Genomic DNA, 15,305 nt, shown 5'->3' with positions numbered 1-15,305 from the left:
GTTTTTCAATGAAGGACCTTGGAGTAGCTACTTATATATTAGGCATCAAGATCTCTAGAGGTAGATCGAGACACCTCACTGGTCTTTCACAGAGTACGTACCTTGACAAGATATTGAAGAAGTTCAAAATGGATCAGTCAAAGAAGGGGTTCTTGCCTATATTGCAAGGTACGAGATTGAGCACGACTCAATGCCCGACCACGGCAGAAGATAGAGAAAAGATGAGTGTCGTCCCCTATACCTCGGCCATAGGGTCTATCATGTATGCTATGCTGTGTACCAGACCTGATGTAAACCTTGTCGTAAGTTTGGTAGGAAGGTACCAAAGTAATCCCAGCATGGAACACTGGACAGCGGTCAAGAATATCCTGAAGTACCTGAAAAGGACTAAGTATATGTTTCTCGTTTATGGAGGTGATGAAGAGCTCGTCGTAAAGGGTTACGTCGATGCTAGCTTTGACATAGATTTGGATGACTCTAAGTCACAAACCGGATACATGTATATTTTGAATGGTGGGACAGTAAGCTGGTGCAGTTGCAAGCAAAGCGTTGTGGCGGGATCTACATGTGAAGTGGAGTACATGGCAGCCTCGGAGGCAGCACAAGAGGCAATCTGGGTGAAGGAGTTCATTACCGACCTAGGAGTCATACCCAATGCGTCGAGCCTGATGAATCTCTTCTGTGACAACACTGGAGCTATTGCCCTTGCCAAGGAGCCCAGGTTTCACAGGAAGACCAGGCATATCAAGCGTCGCTTCAACTCCATTTGTGAAAGTGTTCAAAATGGAGACATAGAGATTTGTAAAGTACATACGGACCTGAATGTGGCAGATCCGTTGACTAAACCTCTCCCTAGAGCAAAACATGATCAACACCAGAACTGCATGGGTGTTCGATTCATCACAATGTAACTAGACTATTGACTCTAGTGCAAGTGGGAGACTATTGGAAATATGTCCTAGAGGCAATAATAAAATGGTTATTATTATATTTCTTTGTTCATGATAATTGTCTATTGTTCATGCTATAATTGTGTTATCCGGAAATCGTAATACATGTGTGATGCGGAGCATCCTATGGACATCACCATGTCAAGAGTTCATTCGGCAAGTGACACGTGCGACATCTACTTCACATACAAAAAGGTGAATCCTCTCCTTTACACGTGCTCACTTGCCCCCTTCAAGGATGGTATACTACTTGACCCTCCATCGTGCATGCATAGGTATTGTCGGAGCTTCACGACTGACGAGGAGGAGTGCAAGCGCCAAGGATCACCTACACCATCCGCAAGGGAAGCGTGGAAGAGAAGGAAGAAGAAGCATGGGCAAGTTTCTGGAAAGCCCGGAACTTCCGGCCACCGCCCGGAAGTTCTGGCCACCGGAACCTCCGGCCATCCTGGAGCTTCCGGCCCTGCTGCACCGAAGCCGTCCGAGAGTGTGCCAACTCTCTGGATAGCCCAGACCCTGCCCGGACCTTCGCCCGGAACCTCCGGCGCCCGGACCTTCCGGCCGTCCCAGGAACTTCCGGCCCTGCCTGCGCAGACACTCGGGCCAAAGCCCATGTACCCTTTCGCCCCTCACTTACCCCTTCGTGGACCTAGACTATATATACTCCTCCACCTCCTCCTAGTTAGGGTTAGCATTGTGATAGCTAATTTGAGAGATAGATCTATGCTCATCCATATCAGATCTCCTCCGTGCGAGAGACTGCGGCCTCTCCGGAGAAGATCCCTTTGGATTCAAGACCTCCTCACGGAGAAGAACCGGCTAACCTTTTTATCGTTCGTTGTTGACTTCGGATCTTGTATCTCCCTTTGTGCTCATGGATCTAGCACATGTGTGATCATTCTTGTTGGTTCGAGTGTTCTCTTGTGTTCCCCTCGTGATTTTCCCCTCATTTCCCTCCTCATGTTCTTCGCATTCTTCGCGGGATCCACTCCTTTCGTGAAAGATCGGGCCACTAGGGATCTACCCTACATCATCTTGGTATCATGAGCCACGTTGATCACGATTTCGGAGCCTCCCCTCTTTGTTTTCTAGCCTAATTTTGTTGATTTTGTCCTAAATTCAAAAATCCCCACCAAAAATAGCCCCCAATTTTTTTGGGTATCCCTCCATTGTATATACCCTTGCCATTGCATTGACTCCAGCACTATCCAAGTCGAGCACCGAGTACAAGTCTCCTTCAAAATCGGCGCCTACGAAGACACCTTGGAGTGCGACGTCATCCCAATGACCGTTTTCCATCTTCTCCTTGGACGGCCATGGCAATTCGATAGAGGAGTCGTCCACAATGGGCGTACAAACCACTATAGCTTCAAGATGCAAGGAAAGGAGTTTGTCTTACTACCTATGTCTCCAAGCCAAGTGATCGCCGATCAGCAAGCCACCCATCATGGAGAGAATGGTGAGAGAGTGAGCCACCAAAAAGAGAGTGAGCGCCACAAGCCCAAATTGAGTGCCTTCACGATGAGAGAAAACAAGAACCTAGTTCTATTTGCCACCAAACGTGAGATGAGAGAAGTGTGTGAGAACCCATCTAGTGTCCTACACTACATCCTCGTGTGCAAGGACAATACACCACAAACAAACACTTCTCACACTCTTCCTCTAGTGTTGTTTTCTCTTTTGCAGGAATTTCAAGATGTTTTCCCCGATGAGCTACCTCCGAGACTACCTCCACTACGAGGCATTGAGCACCGCATAGACCTCATCCCTGGAGCACCACTTCCGAACAAAGCTCCCTACCGCGTCAACCCCGAAGAAACCAAAGAAATCCAAAGGCAAGTAAAGCATCTCATAGACCATGGACATGTGCATGAAAGTTTGAGCCCTTGTGCTGTACCGGTCATTCTTGTGCCAAAACGTGACGGTAGTTTTCGCATGTGCTCCGATTGTAGACCTATCAATGCTATCACCGTTCGTTATAGGTATCCCATTCCATGCCTAGATGATATGCTAGATGAGCTTAGTGGTGCCACTATATTTTCCAAAATTGATCTTAAGAGTGGTTACTATCAAATCCGCATACAAGAGGGTGATGAATGGAAAACCACATTCAAAACCAAGTTTGGTTTGTATGAGTGGTTAGTCATGCCTATGGGTCTCTCGGAAGCACCATTCACTTTTATGCGCCTTATGAATCATGTCTTTCGCCCTTACATTGGTATGTTTTTTGTGGTTTATTTTGATGACATTCTTGTGTTTAGCAAATCTATCCAAGAGCATGTCACCCATGTCCGCACCGTTTTGCAAACTCTTAGGAAAGAGCGTCTCTATGCTAATATGGAGAAATGCCTGTTTGGTGTTGATAAGCTCGTTTTCTTGGGTTTTGTGGTCTCTTCTAAGGGTGTTCATGTAGATGAGTCCAAGATCAATGCTATTACGACTTGCCACAACCAACCAACTTGCATAAAGTGCATAGTTTTCTTGGTCTTGCGGGTTTCTATTGTCGCTTTGTGAAGGATTTCAGCACCATTGCTTTGCCTTTGCATGCTTTGAGCAAGAAGAATGCGCCGTTTATTTGGGGACCATCCCAAGATACCGCATTCAATGAGCTTAAGAATTTGCTTACACATGCTCCCGTGCTTGCTTTACCCAACTTTGACAAGCCTTTTGAGATTCATTGCGATGCTAGCAGTAATGGCATAGGAGGTGTGTTAACGCAAGAGAAGCGCCCCATAGCTTACTTTAGTGAGAAACTTTCCGGAGCGCAACTCAACTATCCCATCTATGACAAAGAGTTGTATGCTTTAGTCCGCATTTTACATGAATGGGAACATTACCTTCGTCCCCATGAGTTTATCATTCATACCGATCATGAGACTCTCAAGTATCTCAAGGGTCAAACTAAGTTGAACAAGCGTCATGCTAAATGGAGTGAATTCATTGAGTCTTTTCCCTATGTCATTAAGTACATCAAGGGTAAAGAAAACATCGTAGCGGATGCTCTTTCCCGCATATGCATGCTAGTCACGCAACTTGAGTTAGATGTCATTGGCTTCGAGCATATCAAAGAATTGTATGCGCATGATGAAACTTTTGCCACTCCTTATGCCAAGTGTTTGTCGCATACATCGTGGGAATGCTATTACATCAAAGATGGCTACCTTATCAGAGCTAACAAACTTTGCATCCCCAAGTCGTCCCTTCGTTTATTGCTTTTGCAGGAATCGCATGGAGGAGGATTAATGGGACACTTTGGACGTGATAAGACGTTCGCCACGCTCTCGAAGAGCTACTTTTGGCCAAAGATATTTCGGGACGTCAATCATTTCACCAACCGGTGTTCTACATGCCACAAAGCTAAGTGCAAAGCTCAATCTCATGGTCTCTATATGCCTTTACCAATTCTATACCAACCTTGGGAGGACATAAGCATGGACTTGGTACTTGGTTTGCCAAAAACTCGCAATGGGAAATATTCTATATTTTTCGTTGTGGACCGTTTCTCCAAAATGGCACATTTTATTCCTTGTCACAAGATAGAAGATGCTTCACATGTTGCTAATCTCTTTTGTTGGGAAATATTGTGTCTCCATGGTGTGCCAAAGACAATTGTCTCGGACCACGACGTCAAGTTCCTTAGCTACTTTTGGAAGACCCTATGCGCCAAGCTCGGAGTCAAGCTACTCTTCTCCACGGCGTACCATCCTCAAACCGACGGCCAAAAGGAGGCGACAAACCGCACACTCTCCGCTCTACTTCGAGTTCCTCGTTTCCCTCTTTGTGTTCCTCGTGTTCTTCGCGGGATCCGCTCCTTTCATGAAAGATCGGGCGATTAGGGTTCTACCCTACATCATCTTGGTATCCAGAGCCACGTTGACCACGATTTTGGAGCCTCTCCGTTGTGTTTCTAGCCTTGTTTTGTTGGTTTTGGTCCTAATTCGAAAATTCCCCACCAAAAATAGACCCAATTTTTTGTGTGATTTGTTTGTGTGTTGAGATTTTGTTGGTTTGGATCCGTGGATTTGCTTTGTTTTGAGTAGATCTAGCTTCCCATCTTCCCCCCCCCCAATTTCCATCCACAAATTCTTCCGAATTTCGCCCGGATTTAACCTCCCCACGCGGTGTTCATCTCGTTCATCCCCGGATCTAGAGCCCGGACATCCGGCCCGTAGAGCCCTGACATCCGGCCCCGCCCAGACATTCAGCCTTCCACCCGGACATCTGGCCCCTGGCAGCCACATATCCATCCACCGCCCCAATTTCCACCAAATTTTGTTCCAGTGTCCATCATATACCTCCACCACTTCCGCATAACCCAACCATTTTTGGACCATTTCGCTGTCCGACAAAATTGCTACTTCGAGGTTTGAGAATTTGAGTTGCGGTACCGTATCCTTTTGTGTTTCTGCTATTTAGGTACGGTTCGACATCGACATCACCACCGCTCATCTTCGCCACGGACGCGTCATCAACAACGATCACCTCGACTACATCTTGGTATTCGTGCCACCATTTTGACACCATACCGGAAGCAAGACCGGTAACCTCATCTTGGTATTGGACATATCGTTCTTGCCATTACATTGATAACCATCATAGACTTACTCCTTTGCGTCGCTTACCCATCGAGACTAGCCATTGAGTATTGTCGGCAACGAGACTTGTGCACATTAGTGATCATACTTCCCATAGCATACATACATCATTGTAGCATATCTTGGTATCATCTCTTGTGTCACAAAGTTTTCATCGCATACTCACTTGCTATCTTGGTTCGTCAAGCATTTATTGAGAAAAGAGCTCAAACATCAAAGAGCCAACCAAGCTTTTAAGCAAAGTGAAAAGATAAGCAAAGAGCTTTTAAGCAAGAACCAAAGCATCTTACAACATTAAGATTGTCATACTTGATCATCTTGGATCATATCATAGCAACACCTTGCATAGAACATATTTCGGATAGAAGTCGTTGCATTTTTGCTAAGTAGGTTGTGCACAAGTTCTTGTATCCGCCTATTGTGCAATCGTGCTAGCGTCTCTCTAGTGTTGTGCAACAAGAGCATTTTTGTGGATTCCACATTTTGGCTCATCCTTGGTTGCACAACCCCACTTATCTTTTTGCGCGTGTGTTTCCGTGTACCTTATATGCTTGGTGTACTTGTTACATTGCATCTTGCGAATCTTTTCCAACATTATTGAAGCTCACTTACAATTGCATCAAATTTTGTGCCACCATCCTAACCAAGCTCCACCAAAAGCTTTTACTTGTGTAGGTGTGAGAAACCGACAAGAACTCGTACCAATTGTGCTATTTCCTTGCCCCACATTGGAGTGATCCTCGACCCACTTTCAACTTCGGTCAAGGTACATTTGGTACTCGTTCTTCTCTTTCTACCACTCACATTTGTCTTGTAATGATGGATAGGCCAAGTACTTCTACCAACCCACTCTTCATGGAGCAAGACGACGACATGAACTCCTTCGTCACCAAGAGTCACCTCTTTGGTGCACAACGTGCTTTGCATCAAGAGCAACAATCTATGAGTGAATGCATCGACAACCTTGCCGCCGACTTGCGACTTTCAGAGCAACGTACAAGGGGCTACTTCGACCACAAGCTCGACGATCACAAGCAAGAGAATGACGCAAGGATGGACGAAATTCGTGCTTTGTTGCTCAACTACTCGTCTTCCACTTCAAGAAGGAGCCGTTCAAGCCGCCATTCCGACTTCACCCTCTCCGGCTCAAGTACACCGTCATCGAACGATGTTCGTCGAGCCGCGCACACCGACCGTCAAGCAAGCCTCAAACCCCTATGAAACATCGACTCTCAAGAGCGCTGACAACGTCAAACTCAAGAGGCCTTTGCGCTAGCACGAGAACGGCAACGACAACGCCAACATGAAGAGGAAGAGCGAGCGTGTCTACACCAAAATGCTCAAGATGTCGAGGCACAACGTCAAGAACAACAACTCCGTGACGCTCAAGCACTTGCGGTGCAACAAGCTCTACGCGATTCGAGTCGAGCCGTTGCCGACCAAAGCCGACAAGCCCGTGAACAAGAGGAAGCATTTCGCGAAGAAATTCAAGAACAAAGATTTCAAGCTCGCGTGCATCGGCAAGTTCCTCCTCGAGCTCGAAAAGCTCCTCCACAAGCTCGCCAAGAACAACAAGTCAATCAAGAGCATGATGACATTGGAGATCCTCAACGACAAGAACAACAGGACGATAACAACCTTCTCCGCCAAGAGCACCACGAGTTGCACAACCATCAACAACATGAGCGTCATCATCCCCGACCCCAACACAATTAAGAGCAACGTTATGGCAAACTCAAGTACACCATGCCCAAGTTCAACAGAAGCAACGATCCCGAAGAGTACCTTTCATGGGCATTGAAGGTTGACAAGATCTTCCATTTGCACAATTTTGAGGAAGAGAAGAAGATCGCGATGGCATCCCTTGAGTTCCAAGACTATGTGCTCATTTGGTGGGAACAAGTTATCGAGCGTCGAGAGGCACGAGGTGAACCACCCATCACTACTTGGGCGCAAATGAAGGATGTCATGAGAGAACGCTTCGTACCTACCTACTACAACCGCGACCTCTTCAAGAAACTCCAACAACTCAAGAAAGGAACAAAGAATGTTGATGAATACTACAAGGAGATGGAGATTGCAATGATAAGAGCCAATGTCACGGAAGATGATGAGCAAACAATGGCACATTTCTTGAACAGACTCAATCACCCTATCAAGAAGATCGCCAACTTCCAACCATACTCAAATCTCATCGAGGTAGTGCACCAAGCTACCAAAGCGGAACGCCAAGTGCAAGATGATTTCAAGTATGCCAAGTTCTCATCCAAGTCCTACGTCTTCTCCAATAACCAAGCTTCAACGACTCCAACACCGACTACAAGACCTTCTACTTCCAACATCGACAAGTCGACTTCCAAGAAAGCTTCGTCAACTACAAGCCATCCTCCTACGAGCAACTTCAAGCCAAGAGCTTCATCATCATCAACCCCAACCGATGAGACCGTCAAGACGAGTTCCTTCAAGTGTTTCACTTGCGGAGGCCGAGGCCACAAGTCCTACGAGTGCACCAATAAGCAAACCATGGTCTTCAACGACGATGGCACTTATGACTCCATGAGCGAAGGCGAAATGGAAGCCCTCAAGCAAGTCGCCATTAACCACCAAGTGAACAATGAAGAAGAACAAGTCTTTTGTGATGAAGACTCAAGTCCCGCACTTGTTGTCTCCAAAGTCTTGACTCTCCAACATCAACAAGAAGAAGACCAACGATGCCACATATTCCACAACAAGGCCGACATCAATGGCCGATCCGTCAAGGTCATCATCGATGGAGGGAGTTGTCATAATCTCGCAAGTGAAGAACTTTGCTCCAAGCTCCAATTGCCAAGAAGAATCATCCACATCCATACAAAGTGTAATGGCTTAGTGACTCCGGCACTATCCAAGTCGAGCACCGAGTACAAGTCTCCTTCAAGATCGGTGCCTACGAGGACACCTTGGAGTGTGACGTCGTTCCAATGACCGTTTGTCATCTTCTCCTTGGACGGCCATGGCAATTCGATAGAGGAGTCGTACACAACGGCCGAACCAACCAATACATCTTCAAGATGAAGGGCAAGGAGTACGTCCTCCGTCCAATGTCGCCAAGTCAAGTGATCGCCGACAAGCAAGCCACCCATCGTGGAGATCATAGTGAGAGAGCGAGCCACCAAAACGAGAGTGAGCGCCACAAGCCAAAATTGAGTGCCTCCATGATGAGCGAAAACAAGAACCTAGTTCTATTTGCCACCAAACGTGAGATGAGAGAAGTGTGTGAGAACCCATATAGTGTCCTACACTACGTCCTCGTGTGCAAGGACAATGCACCACAAACTAACACTTCTCACACTCTTCCTCTAGTGTTATCTACTATTTTGCAGGAATTTCAAGATATTTTTTCCCGATGAGCTACCTCCGGGTCTACCTCCTCTACGAGGCATTGAGCACCAAATCGACCTCATCCCCGGAGCACCTCTTCCGAACAAAGCTCCATACCGTGTCAACCCCGACGAAACAAAAGAAATACAAAGGCAAGTAAAGCATCTCATGGACCATGGACATGTGCGTGAAAGTTTGAGCCCTTGTGCCGTTCCGGTCATTCTTTTGCCAAAACATGATGGTAGTTTTCGCATGTGCTCCGATTGTAGACCTATCAGTGCTATGACCGTTCGCTATAGGTATCCCATTCCACGCCTAGATGATATGCTTGATGAGCTTAGCGGTGCCACTATATTTTCCAAAATTGATCTTAAGAGTGGTTACTATCAAATCCGCATACAAGAGGGTGATGAATGGAAAACCTCCATCAAAACCAAGTTTGGTTTGTATGAGTGGTTAGTCACGCCTATGGGTCTTTCAGGAGCACCGGGCACTTTTATGCGCCTCATGAATCATGTCTTTCGCCCTTACATTGGTATATTTGTTGTGGTCTACTTTGATGATATTCTTGTGTTTAGCAAATCTATCAAAGAGCATGTCACCCATGTCCGCACCATTTTGCAAACTCTTAGAAAAGAGTGCCTCTATGCTAATATGGAGAAATGCCTTTTTGGTGTTGATAAGCCTGTTTTCTTGGGTTTTGTTGTTTCTTCTAAGGGTGTTCATGTTGATGAGTCCAAGATTAATGCTATTAAGACTTGGCCGCAACCAACCAACTTGCATCAAGTGCATAGTTTTCTTAGCCTTGTGGGTTTCTATCGTCGCTTTGTGAAGGATTTTAGCACCATTGCTTCGCCTTTGCATGCTTTGAGTAAGAAGAATGCGCCTTTTGTTTGGGGTCCATCCCAAGATACCGCATTCAATGAGCTTAAGAATTTGCTTACTCATGCTCACGTGCTTGCTTTACCAAACTTCGACAAGCCTTTTGAAATTCATTGTGATGCTAGTGGTAATGGCATGGCAGGTCTGTTAACGCAAGAGAAGCGTAGCTTACTTTAGTGAGAAACTTTCCGGAGCGCAAGTCAATTATCTCATCTATGACAAAGAGCTATATGCTTTAGTCCGCGTTTTGCATGAATGGGAACATTACCTTCGTCCCCATGACTTTATCATTCATACCGATCATGAGACTCTCAAGTATCTTAAGGGACAAACAAAGTTGAACAAGCGTCATGCTAAATGGAGTGAATTTATTGAGTCTTTTTCCCTATGTAATCAAACATCGTAGCGGATGCTCTTTCCTGCATATGCATGCTTGTCACGCAACTTGAGTTGGATGTCATTGGCTTTGAGCATATCAAAGACTTGTATGAGCATGATTCAACTTTTGCTACTCCTTATGCCAAGTGTTTGTCCAATACATCTTGGGAACGCTATTACATTAAAGACGACTATCTTATGAGAGCTAACAAACTTTGCATCCCCGAGTCGTCTCTTCGTTTGTTGCTTTTGCAAGAATCGCACGAAGGAGGCTTAATGGGACACTTCGGACGTGACAAGACGTTCGCCACGCTCTCGAAGAGCTACTTTTGGCCAAAGATGTTTCAGGACGTCAATCGTTTCACTAACCGGTGTTCTACATGTCGCAAAGCTAAGTCCAAAGCTCAATCTCATGGTCTTTATATGCCTTTCGAATTCCATACCAACCATGGGAAGACATTAGCATGGACTTTTGATGCGGAGCATCCTACGATCATCCCCATGTACACTATGACGAGACCTCGACCTCGAGCATACGCCATTGGACACAAGGTGAACTCGTTCCTAAGTCCTTTCCCTTTCCATTCTTCCGAGACATGGTTGCTACCTAATACCAAGACACTACATGTTCTCAGGAATCAAGGACTCAAGGAGAAGGAACAGCCGGCATCAAGACTTGTGCAGAGTTTCTGCCAGGCCCGGACCTTCCGGCCACAGCCCGGAACCTCCGGCCTCTGGACCTTCCGGCCAGCCCGCAACCTCCGGCCCTCGCCACTCCAGCACAGCCTGCGCTGCGCCAACTCTCGGCTTACACCGGAACCCACACGGAACTTCCAGAGCCCGGACCTTCCGTCCCTGCCCATTACATCCGGCCTGCCTGCGTGCAGAGTCTCTGGGCCGAGGCCCATGTACCTATTTTGCCCCTCACTTACCCATTCGTGGCCCTAGACTATATATACTCCTCCACCTCCACCATTTGAGGGTCAGCGTTCGTTTAGCTCATACTCAGAGATAGAGCTTCGCTCATCCATCCGGATCTACTCCACGAGAGAGACTGCAGCCCCTCTTCGGAGAAGATCCACTTGGATTCAAGACCTCCTCGCGGACAAGATGCCCCCGTGGATTCAAGACCTCCTCACAGAGAAGAACCAGCTACCCTTTGTATCGTCCTTAGTTGTCCGTGGATTCGTGAATCGTTCTATGTACCCGAGGATCTAGCACATGTGTGACTTGTTCTTGTTAGCTTGAGTGTTCCTCTTGTGTTTCCCCTTGTGTTTTCCCTAGTTTCCTTCCTCGTGTTCTTCGTGTTCTTCGCGGGATCCGCTCCTTTCGTGAAAGATCGGGCGATTAGGGTTCTACCCTACATCATCTTGGTATCATGAGCCACATTGATCCCGATTTCGGAGCATCCCCTCTTCGTTTTCTAGCCTAATTTTGTTGTGTTCTTCCCCAATTTTGAAAATCCCCACCAAAAATAGCCCCCATTTTTTTGTGATTTGTTGGTTTTGTTGATTTTGATCCATGGTTTCACTATGTTATGAGTGGATCTAGCATTCCCCTTCTTTTCCCCCATTTCCATCCACGAAATCGTCTCAATTTTGACCTTGGAAATCGAGTTTTTCCACCCCCATTCTCAGATCTGGAATTTAGGGTTCTTCCTGGAAGATATTCCACGACCCCCGGAACTTCCGGACTCCCCCGGAACTTCCGTCCCCCGGAACTTCCGTCCCAGCCCCGGAACTTCCGGGCTAAACAGAGAGTTTACCCAAAATTTCCCGGCTTCCCAGAGACTTTTTCCGCGACCCCCGGAACTTCCGGCCACCCCCCGGAACTTCCGGAGCCCGGAACTTCTGGCCCCAGGCCCGGAACTTCCGGCCTAACCCGAAACATTGCACAGAATTTCAGCATCAGCCTTCTTCACCGTTTTCATCACAACTTTTCACTCCGAACTCCGATTTGAGTGTTCTTTGGCTCGTTTTGAAGCTCTCGATGTGCCCGAGGACCTCACCTCAGTTTCACCACCTTTTGACACCATCAAATTTTGTGAATTTTCGAATCTTTGCCTAGGGCTTCCACCACATCATCCGCTACACCACCACCGACTTCCGCAACCTAACCAATTTTGTTCCCCATTGCATATGTGGTTGCTTGAGGAGTGATTTGAGTCTCCTAAGGTGTCTAGGCTACTTAGGGATGGTTGCTTCATCATCAACCACCACTACCAACATAACTTCCGCATAGTTTTTCCCACCCCACACTTCCGCCACCCCAACCTAACCCAATTTTGCTTGTGTTGTGAGTTGTGTCTCCTAAGGTGTTTCGGCTACTTAGGGACCGTGCTTCCAACTCCGACTCACATAACCCAATAACCCTCCACTTCCACATTGCCTACTCGCATAACCCATCATTGCATTGCCGCAATCCCATTGAGCATCCGCAACACCACCACCGCATCTCGCTACCACCATTTTGACATTTGTGATTTTGAGTTCGCGGTTTTTTCGTTTCCTAAGGTGTTTCAGCTACTTAGGGACGAGTCTCCATCATCTTGGTATCTCCATCAAGATCACCGCCACTCATCATCGACAAGGACGGTAACCCCCATATCATCTTGGTATCGTGGTATCCCTCCATTGTATATTCCCTTGCAATTGCATTGATAACCCCTAGCCCATTTTGCATCACTTGCCTATCGAGACTAGCCATTTGAGTATTGCCGGCAACGTTAATTGTGCACATTAGTGATCATCGAGCTACATCTCCCATTGCATACATACCATACCATAGGTATCATCTTGTTATCATATCATCTCGTGTGCCTCAAGTTTGTTCCCGCATATACACAATAGCTATCTTGGTTTGTGCATTGTGCAAAAGTGGCCATACAAAAAAAGAGAATAAAGCTTTTAAGCAAAGAAAAAGAGTGAACAAAGAGCTTGTAAGCAAGTGCCATAGCATGATACCACATTCTCATATAAGATCATCTTGGACCATAACACCGGGAACCATATATACATAGCATACTTGGGATAGAAGTCGTTGCATTTTTGTCTCCTATAGGTTGTGCACAAGTGTCGTATCCGCCTATTGAGCAATCGTGCTAGCGTCTCTCTAGAGTTGTGCAACAAGAGCATTTTCCGTGGATTCCACATTTTGAGCTCATCCTTGGTTGCACGACCCCATTTATCTATCCGTGTGTGTGTTTCCGTGTGCCACCCATATTGCTATTGGTCTACTTGTTTCACTTGCGAATTTGTGAATCTCTTTCAACATTATTGACTCTTGCTAACATTTTACATCAAATTTTGTGCCACTATCCTCACCGAGCTCCACCATAAGCCTTATTCATGTAGGTGTGAGAAACTAACAAGAATTGGTACCAATTGTGCTATTTCCTTGTCCACATTGGAGTGATCATTGATCCACTTTCAACTTCGGTCAAGGTACATTTGGTATTCGTTCTTCTCATTCTCCACTCATATTGGCTCGAATCTTGTGATGGATAGGCAAGGCATTTCATCTCCGGTCTTCCACAACGACGACGGCGTGAACAACTACATCCCCAAAGCATCAATCTTCGATCTACAATGACAAATGCAAGGCACACAATCAAGATTGCGAGAGCGCATCGAGAACCTCTCCATTGACATTCGCCACTCCAAAGCGAGGAAAAGGGACTACATCGACAACAAGCTTTCCGCACAAAAGGAGGAGCAAGATGCAAGGATGGAGGAGATTCGGGCCTTGATCAAGTCTACTTCCCCTTCGTCATCTTCAAGGCGGCGGCAAGCACATCGATCCTCTTCGGAGCGCCCAAGCGACACAAGCGCAAGTCGTCCACGTCCACAACTCCATGGCGACCACCATCACGTTCGTGATCCATCTCATCATGAGGGCATGTCACCTCCAAGCAACATGTGCACGACGACGACAAACGACATCTACTACGAGCTCAAGTGCGACAACGACACAATCATCATGACGATGCTCGCCAAAAGCAAATGCACAAGTCCCAACAAGCCCTACTTCACGCCAAGTCCAAACATCATGACCATAAGAGAAGACCGCGAGACGAGCACCACCAAGACGGAGCTTCGGCTACACCAACCACTTCGGCATCTTCGCCTTTGGACGTACGACATCTTCGCCTACTCCCCATGAGTTTGCCTACATCGACACCTTCAACTACAAGGCGACCACGTACAAGCGAGGGCGACACTTCCATCTTTAGAAGCCCCTCAAGGAAGATGACCGAGCATGGGAAATTCCCTTCGGTCATGGAGACGAGCTATGAGGTGCCACATCATATGGGCCTCCAACAACAAGACGGCGACAAAGACGGTCGAGCTAGGGCCATCCCCTTCGACAATGGCGACGAGCATGAACCTCTTCAACAACATGACGACGGCGCCCATATTGGACTCATACTCCGAGTCAAGCTACGAGACCGCACATGAGACCTTATCTTTGGTCTCAGAGGAGAGTGATGATGTGCCATCTTCGGTCTTCATCCATGGCTATGACTATGACATGATTGAGCATGGAGACATTTGCACCTACATCTCTCCGACAATGACATGTGACGAGATGCCCCAATTGCCATGTGAGGAGAGCCACCACCACATGAGTGACATGAGCGACTCCACCCTACGTGACATTGAGAGCATTTCCTATGAGAGGATGAGTGTGACTACCACTAGCCCCACACTTGAGAGCATGCCACACATCCTATGTGAGGTTGAGAGCCATTTGAGTGACTCCACCAACCATATGAGTGAGAGCATCCGAGAGGGAGTGAGTGAGCCACAACACTTAGTGAGTGAGGTAGTTGACACGACATGTGAGGCCACTTTGGTTTCTAATGATTTAACCTCTACTCCTAGTGTGTTTTCTTCTTTGGTGCTAGGTCTCCTACATGACTACATGCCTACCCTCGACGTGTCCATACCTCCAATGGAGACAATGATGGCCATGGTGGACGATGATGCACCCCCCACATGGTTCCATCAAGATGAAGATGACCACGACTCGGTCTTCGACACCTCACCTACAACACATGAGCGATGCTCCAAAGGTAACATAGGTGATGGTGCTTCTCTTGTCCCACTAGTGGACTATTTTATGAATGATTTCTTGCATG

The sequence above is a fragment of the Triticum aestivum genome, chromosome 1A (assembly GCF_018294505.1).
Source record: "Triticum aestivum cultivar Chinese Spring chromosome 1A, IWGSC CS RefSeq v2.1, whole genome shotgun sequence".
In the NCBI taxonomy this organism is placed as follows: Eukaryota; Viridiplantae; Streptophyta; class Magnoliopsida; order Poales; family Poaceae; genus Triticum; species Triticum aestivum.
The sequence above is the reverse complement of the archived record's forward strand: the minus strand, read 5'-3'. Positions refer to the sequence as shown.